The sequence below is a fragment of the Canis lupus genome, chromosome 16 (assembly GCF_003254725.2).
Source record: "Canis lupus dingo isolate Sandy chromosome 16, ASM325472v2, whole genome shotgun sequence".
Lineage (NCBI taxonomy): Eukaryota > Metazoa > Chordata > Mammalia > Carnivora > Canidae > Canis > Canis lupus.
In genome coordinates, this window is record NC_064258.1 from 1313119 (window position 1) to 1332754 (window position 19636).

The 19636-nt window shown below is 49.2% G+C and overlaps 1 long non-coding RNA gene across 1 annotated transcript in view; it reads right to left on the bottom strand.

The window, feature by feature from the left end:
* Window positions 1-297: 297 nt before the first annotated feature.
* LOC112650285 (uncharacterized) overlaps window positions 298-19636 on the bottom strand; it is a 28256-nt gene continuing 8917 nt past the window's right edge. Inside the window, exons 4-5 of the long non-coding RNA XR_007402673.1 lie at window positions 6184-6312; window positions 298-424 (exon numbers count right to left, since the gene is read on the bottom strand). This is a non-coding gene — a long non-coding RNA (uncharacterized LOC112650285). The remainder of the gene's footprint in view (window positions 425-6183; window positions 6313-19636) is intronic.

Below are 19636 nucleotides of genomic sequence, written 5' to 3' on the forward strand. Positions count from 1 at the left end.
GCGACCCGAGGTGGTGCCCGATGGCTGCGCGGGGGTGTCGAAGGCGTTCACGCCGTGGCCACGGGCGGAGTCCCCACGCTCGCGGACCGTGTCCAATGTGCACCTGCCCCCGGGAGGCTGGAGCGGGACAAAGGGACGCACCACGCACCTGAGCCCGGAGCTCGGCACATGGGCCGCTGCTCATATCGCTGCTCGGCCAGGAATCTGGTCTTCGGAAACCCGAGGGCACGTGGCTGACGCGTCTGTGGCCGCTCGTGGGAGGGTCCCCCACGGAAGGTGGCCCAGGGCGATGGCTCTCGGGGGCGTGTGGAATTCCTTACCTTGTGGCCCCGACTTAATTGACAATGCGAAGTGTTGGTTGTGTAGACATCCGGTTCCATTAGTTGCAGTGGTAATTTGGGTCAACAGTAGCTATTCCAAAGCTCTGCGGTGTGAGATTAAGCGTGTTGGTTAATTAATTGGAAGAATGTAGACACTTCATTCTGCTTAGAGATTGTGCCTTTGAAATTAGTGATCTGTAAAATTACAGAACAGCAGTGTCGGAACAATAGGATAAATAAACCCATCAGCTGAGCAAGCAGTGAGCACGGAGTTTCTTGCAACCCGGTTACCAGAGAATTCACGCACGCCGTATTCCTGAGAGGATGCTCGTGTTTTAATAACCAAGTCCTCACTCATTGCTTCGGGGTCCCCATTTTCCGCCTGGACAATTTATCTTATTTTTGGCGAAACACCGAGCTGGAGAGCTTCCCCCTAATGACCACTCAAAGCAGAGAGCTGCGTTCTCGCCAAGGTTCATGACGTTACATCAATATTTTCTGTTAGCTTGTTAAAAATCCCCCAAATGATAAAATGGAATCCTCTAGAACGAGGACATTTTAAACGGTTGACTCCAGAAGATAATCACCACCATATGTCTGACCTTCAGTTGTGGGCCTGAAACACTACCAATTACAATAATGAGATGCTATTTCTTTCACTATTGAATTGGCGAGGATTAAAAGCGTGGATAATCCCAGTGCGAGAGCAGCTGACACGCGCTTTGAGGAGCGGAAACTGATACAAAATTCATGACAGCAATTTGATATCAAAATTGTGTCAGGAAAGTACCAAGAGTCTTTGTACAGCAGCTCCGAAGAGAGTCCGGATCTGGAAATGTGTCCCTCAGGGGCAATCGTGGGTGTGTTTGGAAGTGTGCACTTGAAGATTTCCGTCAGATAATGAAATATCCCACCTGAAGAATTTCTCATCAATTCTGAACAATACGGTATTGATTAAATGAACTATATGCAACGTCCATTCGACGGGATGATGGTGCAGAAATTGGAAATTATGCGTTTGGAGCCACTCAGAGTGCAGTCCCCGCATTGGGCTGTCCTCTGGCCTGGGACCGACGTGTCCTGGTGGCCTGTCACCGGGGGAGTCCTCATCTTCTGGGGAGCTCCTTTCAGAGGGAGCCTCGGACCCTGTGCCTTAAAATAAGAGGTAGACCAGATGTTGGAGGAGCTGTCTGTGAAAATAGAAACTGATAAATCTTTTACAGAGTTTGACAAAAATGGTTGAATTTATGAAGGAAGCTTTGAACACAAGCAGGCAGAGGAATAAATCTCTCTCTCAGAGAGTGTCCAAGCTAAAAGATTTGCTCTCAATATGTGAAGAAGGAAATCAAAGACGGAAAAATCTGCTGTGTCGGCTGGTGTCACAGAAGGATTCAGTTTAAAGAAGGCCTTTCTGGAAAGCCGGGCCTCCCGCGATGCCACATGAGACGGAGGGGGGGATACGCCAGGCAGAGGTGCTCCCGCCTGGAGGGGCAGGTGGAGGCTTTTTGAGAACAGGCCAAGCAGTGGGGTCAGAGGCAGGCTCAGATCCGCAAGCTAGGGAGCTTCTCAAGCACCAAGTTTGCTGGAAGCTTCTGCCTTCCAGGCAATGACTTCAAAGGGGTGATGTACCCATAAGTACCCACCCAGGAGGGCATGGAAGGGAGCTGAGGTGGAGTGGAGGGTCACCCCACGGAATGAGTTTCAGGATTTACATGAGTTTTAAATAAATACTTTAAAATTAAAAAATATCTGGCATGGGGTCACCATACACCCTGCCCCAAGGGCCAGCCCAGGGGATGACAGGACCCAGGGGACAAACCTCTCGGTGCAGGGCGTTGGGCAGAGACAGTATCCTCTGGACCCCATGCAAGTGCAGGAACTTCGGGCATGGCTTCCCACCCTACCCCCCATTATGTCCACCGCTGACCACCGAGGTGCTGGGGACGGAGGCAGAAGCTCGGGGCAGGGGGAGGGGGGCAGGAGCTCCAGTCGGAGAGGGCAGGAAATGAGTTTCCTTCCAGAGGCTGCACCTGCATTAGGACCAGGCAGTTTCATCACCAACTTGAGACCCAGTGCGTGGCTGGCACAGACCCCGGGGAGGCCCGGCCCTGCCCAGCGGTGCAAGGAAGCGACGCCTGAGTGTGGCAGCTGGAACCAGGCAGGCCCCGTGAGGCCCCCGGCATGAGGACACACTGAGTCTGGGCATTCATAGCCCAGGGGGTGTGAGCCACTGAACTAAGGCACAGAAGCAGATAGAATGCTTTTCCCCTGGGCCTTCTTTTTCACTTGAGGAAAATTAAAATAGGGCTTGTTGACTGCAGCTATTCCACAAAAAGCTTGAATTTAAATGGGTTTGTACAAGAGCAGAGCAGAGAAGAGCCCAGTGAGGGAGGGAGCTTAAGGCAGAGAGGCTGCAGAGCCCCGCACTGGAGCCTGTGGCGCCTGGCCACGCGTTCCCAGGCCCAGGGGTGCTGGGTGTGGCCTGGGGTGACATTCGTCCCCTGCTGACAAGGACAGTCCCGGGAGACCCTGGTTCCTTGGTCCCTAGCTCCGCTGTCTGTGGAGGAGAGAGGAGCGCACGGCCCAGTGCTCCCAGCAGCATCCCGGGGGTGGCTGTGATGGCCCTGCCATGGGTCACGATTCATCCCTCCGCCGGCCGCTGTGGCCAAGGAGCCTGGTACTCTCACTGGCCAGCCCCAAGGCGTGCGCCCAACTCCAGGCTGACATCGGCAAACGGAGCACATGTTGGGGTGGGGAAGGACGGTGACCCCAAAGAAATGATGGCCAGGCAATAAAAGAAGTGACTAATGAAGTCGCTTAGGCCCCCCGGGCCGCAGGGCTGCTGTCTCCCTCCGGAGTCCTTGGTGAAGGAGGACACGATGCAGAGCGATGGGGACAGAGTCCATAAATGCACACCAGTTTCCATGATTTGACGAGAATCAACCATGGCCTAATAAGGAGCCCAGTTCCGGCCGGTCGGATGGGGTGGGCACCGGGATGGCCCAGCCTGCAGCTCGAGAGGGCCCCTCCCGACCAGGTCCACCTTCCTGGCTTCTGAGCGCCCAGGGACGTGGGTGAGACGTTGGGCGCAGTAGACTTGGGGGAGCCCCGCAAAGCGGCCTCAGCGTGGGCCGCACCCCCACAGCCGGGAAAGGCCCGGAGTGGGAACAGCCCGGAGCACCTTGAAGCATGAAGGCTGTGACTCCCCGATGGACACGCAGAGAGGGGCCGCCAACTCCAGCAGGTACAGGCAGTGGGGGCGGAGACCCCGACAGGCCCACGAGGGGGCTGCGCCCGGGTAGGCCCCCGCCGGGTGGGGCTAGGCAGGAGGATAAATCCACACCCAAAGTGGAAGGGAGGGTGGAGGGCCCGGGAGGGATGAGGAGCCGGTGGGGGCCCCAGAGCCGGGGGAAGCCCCCAGGCACAGCCCCCATCTAGTTCTCTGTTCCGAGCCCCTCCTCCTCGGGAAATCTTGAAAATCTTCCAGGACTTTGTCCTCTCCTCTTGGAACCGAGCAAGCCCAGGGAGTGCGGGGCCCGCCTCCCCATCTGCCTGAACCCCCAGTGAAGACCCCCTCGGCCTCCCGCGGCATTCTCAGTCCTTCTGAAAGGCCTGTATTCCCTGAGCCATTAGGACCCTGCGGGCGGAGAGCACCCCATCTGCGCGCCCCCCAGGAGCAGCCCTGCCGCGGCCGGTGAGTCCGCACCGGATACAGGATGGAACACGGGGAAGGGGGGCCTGGATGCCCTGGGGCACCAGCACCGTCCGGGAGTTCTGGCTGTAGGCGGGTGTTCTGTCGCGCAGCTTCTGCACCTGGGGACCACAGGGCACACGTTGTTCATTTACTTGGAGACTTGGACGTGGTGGCTTGTCCTGCCCACTCCCGGTGCCACCGCCCAGACGCTTTTGCTCCTCAAGCGCCATCCGTGTCCCGGTGTGAACCAGAGGACTTCTTGTTTCCCTTCCCGGCCCGATGTCACCTCCGACCCCACAGGCCCTGTCTCCTCGCCCGTCGAGCTCTGCCTTCCACCAGCACAGGCCTGTGGGGACTGTGTTCCCAGAAGCACTTCTGCCCCCACCAAACCTGTTCATTTTACAAAAGCAACCTGTGTTCCCTGGAGAACCTCAGAAGGCCGCCGCCCCCGCCCACCGGGGATCAGTCCCCTCTCTGGGGCAGCCCCCCTCGTAGACTCAAAGACACGCAGGAAACACAGATTCCCAAACCATCAGAGGGCTGTCGCCTGCTGATCTCACCAGGATTGTGCCGGCAAACACTGCCCCCGTCCTCACCCCTAAGGATCACAGGACTTTGGCTTGTTGGCATTTTCATGATTTAACCAGCCTTCCCTTGAGAGCTCATGCTTTCCGAACTGCAGAAAATGCTGCAGTGAACATCCTCACGCGGTCGAGTTCCTCCAGTCTCACTGGGAATCCCCAGGATAATTTCCTAGTGGTGAGATTGCTGCATCCAGGAGAATGCAGTCCTAAGGGATCTGTAGGAACAGCCAAGTAGAGGAGCAGGGGAGGGGGAGAAGAAGGAGAGAGGGGAGGGGAAGAGGTAGAGAGGGGGAGAGGGAGAGAGGGGGAGAGACCAGAGGAGGGGAGGAGGGGAGGGGAGGGAGGAAGAGGGAAGGAAGAGAAGTGGGGAGGAGGGAAGGGGAGGGAGGAAGAGGGAAGGAAGAGAAGTGGGGAGGAGGGAAGGGAGGAGGAGGAGCAAGGAGGAGGAGGATGAGGAGAAGGGGAGGGAGGAAGGAGGAGGGGAGGAAGGAGTGGGGAGGGATGGCAGAAAACAAGAGAAGGGAGGGGGAGGAAAGTCTGGGCAGGTGGTTCATCCAGGCCTTGGGAGGGCTGTGGAGCCTGCCCAGGGGGAGGGTGAAACTGGGCCACTCACAAAAATTAACTTGAAACGGATTAAAGACTTAAACATAACACTTAAACCTGTAAAATTCCTAAAAGAAAAATATAGGGGGAAAGCTCCTTGGCATTGGTCTTGGCAATGATTGTTTGCATATGACACTAAAAACACAAGGAATGAGAGCAAAATTCACTAAGTGGGAGGACATCGAATTAAAGGGCTCCGCCCAGCAGAGAAACCATGGACACAGTGAAAAGGCAAATACAGCAAAGGAAAAAGATTTGCGAACCACAAACATGGTAAGGGGTTGGTATTCAAAATATATAAGGAACTCACACAGCTCAAGAGCAAAAAACTAATAATAATCCAATTAAAAAGTGGATGTTTTTTTAAAAAATGACATTATCCCAAAGTAGACCTACAAATAATTAACAGGTGCATGAAAAGATGCTCCACATCACTAGTCATCGGGGAAATGCAAATCAAAGTCACGATGAGATGTCACCTCACCTGTGTTAGAAAGGCTGTTATCAGAAGGACAGCAGAGAACAAATGTCGGTGAGGACTGGGAGAGAAGGGAGCCCTCGTGCACAGTTGGTGGGACTGTAAGTTGGTGCAACCACTATAGGAAACACTACAGAGGGTTCTCAAAAAATCAGAAGTAGAAATACCATTTTTGCAGCAATCCCACTTCTGGGTGTATATCCAATTTAAGCAGGCTCCTTGCCCAGCATGCAGCCTAATGCAGGGCTCGAACTCATGACCCTGAGATCAAGACCTGAGCTGAGATCAAGAGTCAGACGCTCAACCAACTGAGCCATCCAGACACCCCTGAAATCACTATCTTGAAGAGATATTGACACCTCCATGTTTATTGCAGCATTATTTACAGTAGCCAAGATATGGAAACAGCCCAAGTATCTTTCGGTGGACGAATGGATTAAAAGTGTAATACATACACACTCGGGCTAAAATATTGTTCAGCCATTAAAAAGAAGAGAATCCTACCTTTCTGACAGCATGGATGGACCTTAGGGACATGATGCTCAGTGAGAGAAGTTTACTTCTTCCTTTCCACTTTGGAAGCTGTTTATTTCCTTTTCTTGCCTGATTGCTGTGGCCACGACTTCCAGTACTCTGCTGAACAGAAGCGGCAAGAGTGGGCATCCTTGTCCTGTTCCTGATCTTAGAGGAAAAGCTTTCAGCTTCTCACCATTGAGTATAATATTGACTGTGAGCTTGTCATTATGTCTTTACTAGGTTGAGGAATGTTCCCTCTAAACCCCGTTCACTGAGTTTTTATCATGACTGGAATTACATTTTGTCAAACGCCTCTTCTACATCTACTGAGATCACATTGGCTGATTTGCAGAAGTTGAACCATCTTCGCATCCCTGGAATAGATCTCATTTGATCGTGGTGTATGATTCCTTTAATGTGCCATAAAAATATGTTTGTTTTGATACATGACAGCTGGAAGCATGTTTAACCCGCTGGCATCTTATGTGTGGAGGAAGCAGATACGCTATGATTAGTGCTTCTACAGTGCTGGGCATATGTAAGTGTGCAGACCCCACGGGGGCACACCTGGGTGCCTTTTCCATGTCTGCAAGAGCCATGCCGAGTCTAGGGCTGTGTGAGGATCCAGTGAGCTTGCTTAGGCCAAGCCCCTAGAACAGGCAAGCGCATATCGGGGGCGCGGTTCACATTACCTTGGAGCTCTCAAATATGTGGGACAGTCCAAGTCAACCATTTACAAATTTGAAAACTGGGTAACCTGCCCCTGAGGACAGATGGACTTCCGAACACAACAGGACAAAGCAAGGACAGCCCACACAAGTGATCTTCCAGGAGTCACCAGACAAGCAGAGAGCCTCTTTCACAATCAATTTGGTGAAAACCCTCCCACTGAGGGTGAAAGAGAAGAAAGTGCAAGGAAACCGAGGTAGGACAGAGGCAGAGGGTTAAAGATCACAGAGTGCAGCCACCTTGCTGTCCATGAGTTGGAGAGTCCCTGGGCACTCCCAGGAAACCAAGCAGAGTGAGAAGTGGCTGGCAGAGGGAGACAGCCGTGCACAGAGACACGGGCGCAGTGTTGTCGCAGCTCCGTGCCGCACACACTCGTTTTCAGAGCGCTGAGCTTTCGGGGTTTAATTTTCTAATTAAGAAGGAAAAAAATTGCCAGAATCCTTGGTATTCAAATGGGAAATAAAATGTGTGCAAAATCAATATTTTAAAGATCAATTTGCTTTTTAGCTCTGGCTCTTCCTTCTTTTCTATTTATGTTTATTGTAAAAAAAAAAAAAACCACTCATAAGACAAACCCAAGTCACTTGCACTGATTTATCAGATAGGATGGGGTGAATCTGGAATTACTCAGTAACCTAACAGAAATAGAAGGAATTAAAAACCATCTAGGTGATCAACCACTTTGTGTGTTTTACTAAATTCGAACACAAAATACTTTAGAAAGAGGGGACCCAGAGGTATTAAGCAATGCGATATTAACATTCCCCAAGAGATCATGATAAATATACTTTTATCCAGATGTGAAATTGTGCCAAAATGCCCTGAGTGTTTAGTGGAGACAATGTTTCCTCACATACGCAATATAAATAAGAGGTTGTAACTATTCACAAATAGAAAGCCCCTATTGATTTGGGTCCCCTTTAAACCTTTTTAAACTGCTGAAACCTTAATTCCCACCAATCAAAATAATCCTTAGGGATTCACCATGTTCATTTATAAAACAAGAGCCTAAAATCTCCTCCTCATCAGGTAATCACTGAGTCCTTTGGAGGTTACAAAAAGTGATTTGATTTCAATTTATTAACTAAAAATAGGAAGTCAAAGGAGCAATCTATAACTGTATTGTGGTTTTGTAAACAAACATTCATTTCTCTCCATTCAGTGAAACATGGATTACTAATATTGAATAACAAACAAGACTGATTTGATTAATTTAATAATCTGAGGGGTTTCTATTTTTGGAGACTATTATTACAAAAGGAGATCATTTTTAAAGACTTTTTATTCTAGAATAGTGTTAGATTTACAGAAAAGTGTGAAGATGGCACAGTTCTCATATACCCTACACCACATGCAATACGATTATATTATTTATTGACCTATATGTGGTGTGTATCATTAAATTAGAGCCCACACCTTATCTTAGTATGGTTCCGCTGATCAATCAATATCGACAGATCATTATCAATTAACGTTGATCAAGTTTTGTATTACTGTCCTTTCTGCTCCAGGTCCCCTCTCCCCCCGCCCCCCGACACTATATGACATTCAGTTGCCACGTGTCCCTAGACTCTCCTTGGCTGTAACCATTTCTCAAACTTTCTCTTGTTTTGGATGATTTTTACAGTTCTGAGAAATCTTTTTACAGTTCTGAGAAATCTGCAAACTTGGGAGTGTTTGATGTTCTCCCGCGATTACACTGGGGTTATGGGCTCTCAAGAGGAAGACCACAGAGGAAGAGTGCCCCTGGCCATCAGAGCCAGGGCACGTGCCACCAGCAGGACTCCTTTCCTGGCCACCGGGATCACAGGGCTGAGGTCGTGTCTGCGAGGTTTCTCCCCTTTGCATGCTGGGCGCTCGGAGAGAAGGCGCTGTGCACAGCCCACATTTGAGGGATGGGGAGCTGTGTTCCATCTCCTTGAATTCTTCTGTGTGAGAGATTTGTCTAGTCTTCCATTTATTTATAGCACATTCATGTATATTTATTTTATTCTATGGGTTGTAAACCAATTGCTACCTTATTTCATGTGTTGCCATACCTGCCCCAGCTTTGGCCACGGGCCGTCTTTTGTGCGGCTCCTCTGTCTCCACGGCATCGTCCTGTTTCTTCAGACACCTCCTGTCCTGGTGCCACCAGGTGCTCCACGCTCACCTCCTGTGTTCTCTGATGGGCCCAGAACCAGCCAGTCCTCCCAGCAGCCGTGGGGCCCTTTCCCAGAGGAGGGGAGAATCAAGTGCTGAGCACACGTCGTGATGAGGCCTCCAGGCCCCCGGCTCTCTCTCTTTGGCCTCTTCCAGAATGTCCTATCAATTGAATCAACACCACGTAGCCTCTCACTTCTCAATATCCAGCTCAGACCCATGCCGGTAGGGTCGCTCACTCCTTTTCATCACCGAGTGGCATCCCACCATACTAAGGACCAGTTGGTGGATCCATTCACCTACCAAAGCCCAGCGTCATGGCTTCCCACTGGGGTGACTGTGAATAAGGGTGCTTCATATGCAGCTCTTTGTATGGATATCATTTTTTAAATCTGTTGAAAACTACCCAGAAGCACAATTCCTGGATCATTCAGTAAGGCTGTTTAGTGTTATCCGAGACTTTGAATGGTCTTCCAAGGCGGCTGTGCCATTTCGCATTCCCACCCGCAGTGAATGAGAGCTCCTGCTGCTCCACATCCTCGCCAGAAATTGGTATAAAACCATTTTCCCATTTCAGTCATTCTTTTTTTAAAAAGGATTTTATTTATTTGAAACAGAGAGTATGCACGAGCAAGAGAGAGTATGAGGGGCAGGGGCAGAGGGAGAGGGAGAAGCAGAGTCCCTCTGAACTGGGAGCCCCATGAGGGACTTGATCCAGGACCCTGCCATCATGACCTGAGCCAAAGGCAGATGCTCAACCAACTGAGCCACCCAGGTGCCCCCATTCCAGTCGTTCTGACAAGCTCTGGTCACACCTCAATGCCATGGCCCCGTATAGTGACAGGTGATGTCTGGAATCCGTGCAGCCTCACTCAAGGTCTGTGTATTGCTTTTAGAGCAGCATCCAACCAGATCCATCGTCTATTTTTTAATCAAGCGGCTTGCTCTTTATTATTGAGTTGTAAGAGTTCTTTGTATATTCTGGATGTACGGCCTTTACCAGGAAGGTGATTTACAAATATTTTTTCCACATCTGTGGCTAGAGATTGCTCAATTTTACTGATTTTCCAAGGACCTACTTTTTCATTTTGTTGATTTTATTTATTTATTGTGTACCTGTTTTCAATGTTGTTGGCTTCTGGCCAAATTGTTATGATGTACTCCGTCCCGCTTGCACGAGCCCTAAATTGTTCATCTTACTCCATTTCCCACAGCAGAAGTTCAGATGACCAGCTTTAGATCCTCCTTGTCTTCTCATATGTGCATTTCCATGCCGTACATTCCCCTTCACCAACTGCAATAGCTGCATTTCACAAATTTTGAAAGTTGAATTTTCCAGAGCTTTAGCCCCCAAAAAGGAAGCAGACACACTTCCTAGCACTACTCCAATACCCAATACCAAAGCCAGGTAAGATAAGTTCTTGGGTGGAGGGCAACGCCCCCCAGCACACACACACACACACACACCTGCTGGAATTGGCCCAGAACCTTTTCCACTCGGTGAGCAGAAGTGTGCCGGGTCCCAGGACCACCATTGGATGCGTTCCCCAGGCCCCAGAGCTCTGCGCTGGTCCCAGATGAGGCTGTGGGGTCAGGGTCACAGGCCCCTCCTCGCTCGTTCTGGCCTCAGGCCGCTGTTTGCAGGCCTCAGGGGCCCGGGCTCCCCTCTGCTCCCCCGCCACCGCCCCCCCCCCCCCCCCCCCCCCGCCTCTGCGTGCCCAGAAGCTTCCAGGGAAGAAGCGGGCCCCATCGTCTGGGAAACGGGACCGATTTCCGTGCTGACCTGAGAGCTCCCTGGGGCAGCCCCTGTGTCCCCCGCTAACCTCCCATGGGAACCGCACGTGACACCTCACCCCGACCCCAGAAGGCTGGGTAAACCGAGGCCTCGGTGTCTGTCACGAGGGAAGCCAGGAGTGGCCAGGATGGCGTGAGAGGGGCACGTAGGGTGCAGAGGAGTGCGGCTCGGCCCCCAGCTCGCCCCCTCCAGCCGGAGGCTCACCTTCCTCTAGACTCTCCACGGAAAGAGAGGAGCCCCGCGGGGCTGGTCACCTGTTCCCCAGCCGAGGTCGTCGCGGGGGAATCTGGAGCTTCAGCCACAGCTGCAGGAGCCCACAGGGCCCAGGCCCCCACCCGGTGGCAGGTGGCAGGTGCCCGGAGCCCGCGCGAGCCGCCACCAGGAAGGGCCTGGACACCAGGGGCCCCAGGTTTGCTGCTTCTGCTGCGTGGGGGGTTAGTTCTGGGCGATCCTGTTCTGTGCGATTCCGTGGGTTCCTGCGGTGCCCCCCACGGGCAGGACCAGACCATCCATCCCAGCAGGTCCCGCCCCCTCCCGGCCCCTCGCCCCCCACTGCGGGCACCAACATTCTGCTCCACATTTCCAAGCTTTTGTCACTTCACCAATGTGCTGCAGATGGAACCCCGCAGTGACCCGGCGACAGCGTGAGCCTCGGGGACATCGCCACGTCGTGTGTAGCAAAAACTCGTTCACTTTAGGGGCTGAGAGCTGCTCCCGGGGGATGGGCCCAGCCCGCGGGACCACTGCCCACTGCAGGGCACCCGGGCTGCTCCCAGGTCAGGGGCTCTTACTGATAAAACTGCTTTGACTATTCATGGACAGGTTTCCAGGGAAAATAATTCCATTTCTCTGGGATGCATGCCCAGAGGTGCAGTTTCTAGGTCACACTGTAGCTGCACATTTAGTTTAAAAAAAAAAAAGAAGATTCTATTTAGTCATGAGAGACAGAGAGAGAGACAGAGAGAGACAGAAACCAGGCAGAGGGAGAAGCAGGCTCCATGCAGGGAGCCCGATGCGGGACTCGATCCCGGGACCCCGGGGTCACGCCGTGGGCTGCAGGCAGGTGCTTAACCGCGGAGCCACCCAGGGTTCCCTGTACGTTTAATTTTGAAGAAGCCAGCAGACTGGTCTCCCAGAGCCTGTGCCATCTAACCACGGCCAGCCGTGGAGGAGAGATCCAGGTCCCCCCGATGTTTGGTGGCTGCAGGAGGAGCTCAGAGAGGGGTGATGGCTGCTGGACCCATGAGGCCATCAGCTGGCAGGGGCTGCCCATCCCCTCCCGCCCTTGGGTCGCAGCTCTGCCTGCTGCTCCCACGGGGCGCAGCTGCCAGATGGCGCGTGCAGCTGGGCCACCTGGATGGCGCGTGTGATGGAACTCGTCAGGCTCACTCCTTAACTCGCAAGATTCCAGTGGGCAGGGGCGGAGATGCACTGGTCACACAGCCACCCACGACAAGCCTGGCAAGTACGTTCCTTTGCTTATTCAACCTGCCACCCACCAGGCAGGAGTGGCCTCCTGTGTCTTGGATCTCGCCGCCCTCCGCGAGTGCAGGGGCCCATGTCCAACTGACAGAGAGGTCACTTGTTACCGTTCTGAGAGGTGTGCAGTGAGGTCCCACTGTGGTTTCCATAGCCCGTCCCTGATGGCTGTGTTGCTGGGCATCTCCTCCTGTGCTTCGCTGCCATCCCTACCTCCTTGTCAAGAGACTGACTGCCGTCTCTGCCCATTTTGTGATTGGATCGCTCGTTACTGTTAACTTGTAAGGTTTTATCTATTCTGGATACTAGTTCTCTTTGGAACATATGGTTTGCGAATTTTTTCTCCCAGCCTGTAATCTTTTCAGCCTGGTCACGTGGTCCTGCACAGAGCACGAGTTTGAGTTTTTGATTCCGCTGAGGTCCAATTTATCCATCTTCCTTTTATGGATCGTGCTTTTGGTGTCAAGAATAAGGACTCTGGCCCTAGACCCTGAAGAGCTTCCCTTTTTTCCCAAAAGTTGTTGTTTTACACTTTACACTTAAGTGCAGGACCTACTTAGAGTTATTTCAAGGTGTAAAGTGTAGGTCAGGTTTCGTTTTCCGAGTGTGCCTGTGGATGTCCAACGGCTGCAGCACAACTTGTTGTTAGAGCTGCCTTCCTCCACTTAAGTGCTCTTGCACGTTTGTTGAAAGTTGGTTGGGCTCCTTTGTGTGGGTCCATGTCCAGATTCTCTGTTTTGTTCATCAGTCTGTGTCTATCATCCCCCGATGCCACACTGTCCTGGTTACAGTAGCTACCTAAGGCTTACCACAGCCTACAGAGCAAGACCCACTCCCCAGTGTCGCCGAGACAAGGAAAGGAACCTCAATCCCACCATGACAACATGTGACCCGGGGTAGGACTCTTTCTACCAGAGCCAGCCAGCTGGTCGTTGTCTAGGGTGGGGAAGGAGTCTAGGATCTAGCAGGAAAGGGACGACCTCACCACCAGCCACTCGTCACTGAATGGGGTCCCTGGTCAGTCACTCCCGTGGATGTTTCTTTCCACTGCTTTGATGGAGACTCCCTTGTCTCCTGTTGCCAGCCTCAGGGCCTGGACCACCTCCCTCTGTTGGGTCGGGGAGTGTAAGATCCCCACCACGGATTGCTGTTCATCCCTCGGGTCCCACGGTAGCCTACCCTCCTCCTTCCTCTCGCTGCCTCTTGCTTTATTTCCAGGGCAAAGAGGAATATGGAGAGGCAGGTCTACTCTACTATGTCCGGGCTGGAGGCCTCACTGTATTATTTTTATGTAGCAGATCTTTGGTTCAAACTCACGTCTTTCACCCTCATTCTCCCTCTGCATCTTTTGTGCTATAATGACTCTCAAAGACAAGTTTTAAGCAAATGAACAGCATGACTATTCAGATCGTTAAGGGACTCCAACACCATCAGCCCCGGGTGTTGTTTCAGGGCTTTCAGATGTGATACGTGATACGCGAATGAGCTTCAATCCTCACAACATACCAATTGTCCATGTAGACCAGCCCACATTGTTGCAAAATTCAAAAAACATCAAAAATCTGTCTTCTTTCAAGAAATGATGGAAGCCTAGAAAAGCTGTGACTTGAAACCCTTGACACATATTCATTATGTAAATCTATTGTCACACCAAGTGTAGAAATAAAATAAAAAAAAAGAACTCAAGTAAATCCCACATAGACCAGAATCGTAACCATGACTCCAGTGCTCCAGGCTCCCCCAGAGAGCACTATAATTAGTGTTCTAATCCTGCTACACTCCCACAACCAAATGCTCAGTTTTCATCGTGTGGTTAGAGAGGCAGCACTTTGTAGATGGGACACCAGGAGTATGGAGCTGGTGGCAGCACATCATGAAACCCCTAGTGGTGTGTGAACAGCTATTGAACACCTCAACCCCCAGGTCCCTCCTGCCAGACACATTCCCCAGAAAGTCTGGCACCTCGCTTTCCTCAAAATCTCCTGGAACAGAGTTTCTAAAAGGTCAGAGACTTGGGGTTAGTAGGACCTGAAGCTATGGACGAAATGATAAACTGAAGACTTGAAGAACAGCAGCACACAGCTCATTCACCTGGTCCTTCTCTCACTAATTCAGCAATCCTTGAGTAGTGACTTTGAGCCACACAGAATATCAGAGGCTCTCATGGAGCCTTAGGATCCACAGAAAGACCCAAACTGGAGAAGTACTAAACATAATTAAACAATAGAAAACACTAGAGGGACAACTTCCCAGTGCAAAGGAAACCTATGTGAGGGTCCCATGTAGGCCTGGGGAGTTAGAGAAACCCACACTAAGAAGGGGAATCTGGACAAGACAGAGACTGAGAGTGATAGGCTGCCCTAAAGCACCTGTGACTTCCCTGCTCTCAGCCATGGCATCATCTGAGACAGCCACCCAGAGCCAACCTCCTCAAAGTTCCTCCAGGACTATCCAGAGCAGCCTTCCCAAACCCAGTCCTCCCATAACCATCCAGACTCACTTTCCTAAAAGTTATATTACAAAAGTATAATCTCTTATATTAAAGAGGCTCATTGAACCCCAATCACGAGAATCATGACAAAAACTACATGTTGTACCATTTTGCCCAAAACCACGAACAAAGAGAAAATCTTAAAAGCAGCAGAGAAACAAAACAACTACATAGAGAAGGATGAAGGTAAGGGCGAGTGCTAATTTCTCATGAAGTCTTCTCAATGAAGACAATGAAGAAACTTCTTTACCATTTGAATAAAAATAACTGTAAACCTAGAATTCTTTACCCAAAAAGAATATCTTTCAAAAAATGAAAGTAAAATAAAATATTTTCCATCCATACTATAGCCAGAAGAACTTACTTCCAGCAAACAGAAGAAAAATTACACCAGATGGAAATCTGGACCAACGTAAAGGAATGCAGAGCATCAGAAATGATAACTAGATGGGAAATTATGAAGACTTAAAAATGAATTAACCTTTATAAAACATAGCTGAATGTTTAGAGCAATAATGACAGAACTATATTGTGGAATGTATAACATATGTAAAAGTAAAATACGTTACAATAATAGCACAAAGAACAGAAAGGAAGAAGTAGGAGCATATTGTAAGTTGCATTTACTATATGGGAAGGGGCACGATCTTGCTCAAAGGCAGATCAATTAAAGATGTATATCATAAACTCTAAAAAACTAAATAAACCACTAAAGTATCACATCAAAAAAATAGCCAATAATGTAGCAACATAAATGATATGGAATTATAAAAAAGAAATAGTCAATGAATCCAAGAGAAAGTAGAGAAACAAGAAAAAGAGAACAAACGGGACAGTAGAAAACAAGTAGCAAGTGGATAGAATTAGACTCAACCATGTCCATAATCACACTCAGTGTAAATGGTCCAAAACCCACTTAAAAGTTAGAGATTGTCAAATCCAATGAAAAACCACAGCCGAAGCACATAATACCCACCAGAAAAATGACTTTATTTCTTTTAAGGTTTTATTTATTTATTTGAGAGAGAGATAGAGAGAGAACAAGCAGGGAGAGCAGTGGAGGGAGAAGGAGAAGCTGAGCCGGGAGCCTGACTCGGGACTCCATCCCAGGACTCCAAGACCATGACCCAAGCCAAAGGCAGACACCCATCCCACTGAGCCACCCAGGCGCCCCGAGAAAGTGACTTTAAATGCAAAGACAAATAAGTTAAATGTAAAGGATGCAAAAAGATATTCCATACTAATCAAAAGCAAGTAGTCGCATGTTAATGTCTGACAAGGTTGATTTCAGACCCAGACTGTTACAGGGGAGAAACAGAACTGTCGTGAAGAAATAGATGTCCGATCATCAAGAGGACATGACAAAAGTCCTAAGTGCTTATGTACCTAACAGAGCTTCAGGATACATGAAGCAAACATGATAAAGACAAGGAGGTAGAAACAGAGTCACGGATTTCAATATCCCTCTCAGTAAATGGATGGCGGATGTAGACAGCCCATCAGTTACAACACCGAGGACCTGACGTGAGGGACATTCCAGAAGAACATGATACTTGGCAGCAGCAGAACATACATTTTTTCCAAGTACAAATGGAATATTTGTCAAGATAATCCATAGTCTGGGCTATGAAACAAATCTTAACAAATCGTGAAGGATTTCAGTCATAAAGATATGTTCTCCCATCACAAAATGAAACTAGGTTGTGAATCAATACTAGAAACATGTCTAGAAAATCTTTGAATGTTTAGTAACTAAATAAAATGTTTCCAAATAAGACATTGAACAAAGAAGAAACTTTAAGAAGAAATTAGAAAGGGTTTTGAGCTGAGTGACAATGAAATGCACTGTATCAACACGTGCAGGCTGCTGCTGGAGCAGCGTCTGGAGGGAAACACATACCACTTAGCACCTACCTAGAAAAGTTTGTTTAAAACCAACAATTCCAAGTTCCATCTTAGGAAACTGGGGGAAAAAAAGCTAATAAAAATCAACATAGTACGAGAAGGAAAAAAAAAATCATACAGATGAGAATGGAAATCCATGAAAAAAAAAAAAGCAAAACAACAGCAAAAATCAATGAAACAGAAAGCTGGTTCCTTCAGAAAACTGATGTAATGAATAAGTCTTTGGCTAGATTGACCAAGAAAAGCAAGAGAACAAAAAAGTCACGGACAGCAGGAGTGAGAAGTGGCAGCCCTTCAGGTGATATAGATATTAAGAGCATATTAAGGGACTATTGTGGACAGACGCATGCCAATAATTCTGACAACTAAGACAAAGTGGGCAAGGTCCTTGGATGACAAACTACCGAAGCTCACTCAAGAAAAGAAGACAAACAGCCTTATGTCTGTTAACAAAATTGAATTTGTAGTAAAAACCAAGGTACAGATAAAATTCCAGGCCCAGGGAGCTCCACTGGGGGAATCCACCAAATATTTAAGAAATAAAATGGGGCACCTGGGTACCTCAGTCGGTGATGCAACTGCCATCAGTTCAGGTCATGATCTCAGGGTCGTGGATTGGACCCTCACGTTGGGCTCCCTGCTCAGCGGGGAGTCCGCTTCTCCTTCTGCCCCTGCCCCTCCCCCCATGCATGCACTTACTCGCTCTTGCTCTCTCAACTCACTCAAATAAATAAATAAAATCAAGAAAAAAAAAGAAACAGAAATCAAACCAATTCTAGACAAAGGCAGAGAAGTGGACGAGGGCCTGCCCACAAGTGGCTGGAAGTCTCTGCTACCAAAACCAGACACAGACATTCCTCCAAAATAAAATAAAATAACATATAATATCTATCACAAGCATGGGTGTAAACATTTTCAACATAATGTTAATAAATTGAAGCTAACAATATTTAAAAAGATAAATCACAACCAACTGGGGTTCAATGCAAGGTTGGTTTAAAATTAAACTATTGGGGACACCTGGGCAGCTCAGTAGTTGAGCGTCTGCCTTCAGCTCAGGTCATGATCCCAGAGTTCCAGGATCGAGTCCTGCGTCGTGGTCCCTGCAGGAAGCCTGCTTCTCGCTCTGCCTCTGTCTCTGCCTCTCTCCATGTGTGTCTTTCATGAATAAATGAATAAAATCTTTTTAAAATAATCAAATTAAATTAAAATATCAACTAGTATAATCCACCATATTAATATGCAGAAAGGAAAATGCACATGTCACCTCAATGCAGAAAAAGCAGCATCCATTCCCAGCAAATTAAAAACAGAAGGGAACTTTTTCAAACTGATTAAAGTCGTGTACAAAAACGCCATAGCTAACATCACATTGACAGAAGAGCAGCAGACACTTTCCCTCTGAGATCAGTGACAGGACAAGGCCTCCAGTTTTCACTGTTCTGTGTGACATTCATATGCGGTTCCAGCCACTTCAGTAAGACAAGAAAAAGAAATAAAAGGGAGCAGAGAAAGAAAAGTCTTTCAGCAAATCTGTGCTGAAACAGCTAGAGATAGATAAATACCAAAAAAGGAACGAGAAGAAGAAAGAAAAGAAAGAAAAGGAAAGAAAGAAAGAAAGAAAGAAAGAAAGAAAGAAAGAAAGAAAGAAGAAAGAAATTGATAGATTGCATCATATACAAAAATAAAGCTAACCACGGTCCTAAATGTACAGCCTGAAACATCACACTTCCACAAGAAAATATAAGAAAATGTCTTTTTATTTTATGTTGGACTAAGATTTCTCAGATACAACATAAGTATGATCCATAAACACAAAAAATGATGAATTAATCTTCATGAAAATGTACAAGTTCTGCTCTTATAAAGAATAAAAAGACAAGCCACAGATGGAAAGACAATATTTTCAAAATACGTCTCAGCAAAGCACCAAAACTGAGGAAGCAAACCAAGAAAGAAAGAAAAAGACAGGAGTTCCACCAGTCAGAGAGCAGACAGGAGAGGGGTGAAGAATTTCCCAAGACCTTGAAAGGGGCTTGTCTGTCCGCCGAGCAGGAGAGATGCCTGCGAGACCGGTGTTCGCCACAACAGCTGCTGTGTGGTGAGTGTATTAAGAGGAGATTTTTCCACTCGAGGATGAATTTCTGATGGTGAGATGGTTAATCTGATGTGTCAGGTCGCCTGGAGTGTGGTCTCAGAGAGCCGGTCAAACACTTTTCTGGCTGTTCCTCTGAGGCTGGCTTTGGATGAGATCAACTTTTAAATCAGGCAATTTTGCGCAAAGCAAGTCACCCTCCATAATGTGGGTGGGCCCCGTCCAATCGGGTGAAGGCCTGCCTAGAGCAGAGGCTGAGTCCCCCGAGCAAGGGAGAAGTCTGCTCTTCCTGGGCCTCCAGCTGCCGGCCTCCCCCCGGCAGATTTTGGAGTCACCAAGCCTCCACCATCGTGTGAGCCGACTCCTTAAAGTAGATCTACTTACACACTTACCTCCAGTTGGTTCTGTTTCTCCCTGACTCACACGGCTGGCTTTCCAGACCGCGAGGGGTCTGTTGGCCACCGACACCCGGACTGTTAAGCCAGAGTCAGGCGGGGACCACGTTGATTAGGCCTCATCCTGCTTCACGAACCATAATCGGCAGAAATGAAAACTTGTGCGAGCCTGGAAATGGCAAGAGAGCCTCCCAGGTTCCCGAGCTGCACCTGGTGCTTCCGTGTTAGGAAACACCCTCGCTGGCCATCGGTCGGGTTCTGCGGCAGAGCCGCGTCTGCACCGCGGGTGGGAGGAGGCGTGAGTTTGTGTGTGGGGAGGCATGCGAGGGGGCGCCAATCTGTCCCTTCCACGCAGGAACGCGGACAGCACCCGAGCCTGGAAACCAAGAAGTTGCAGCAGATACTCATTC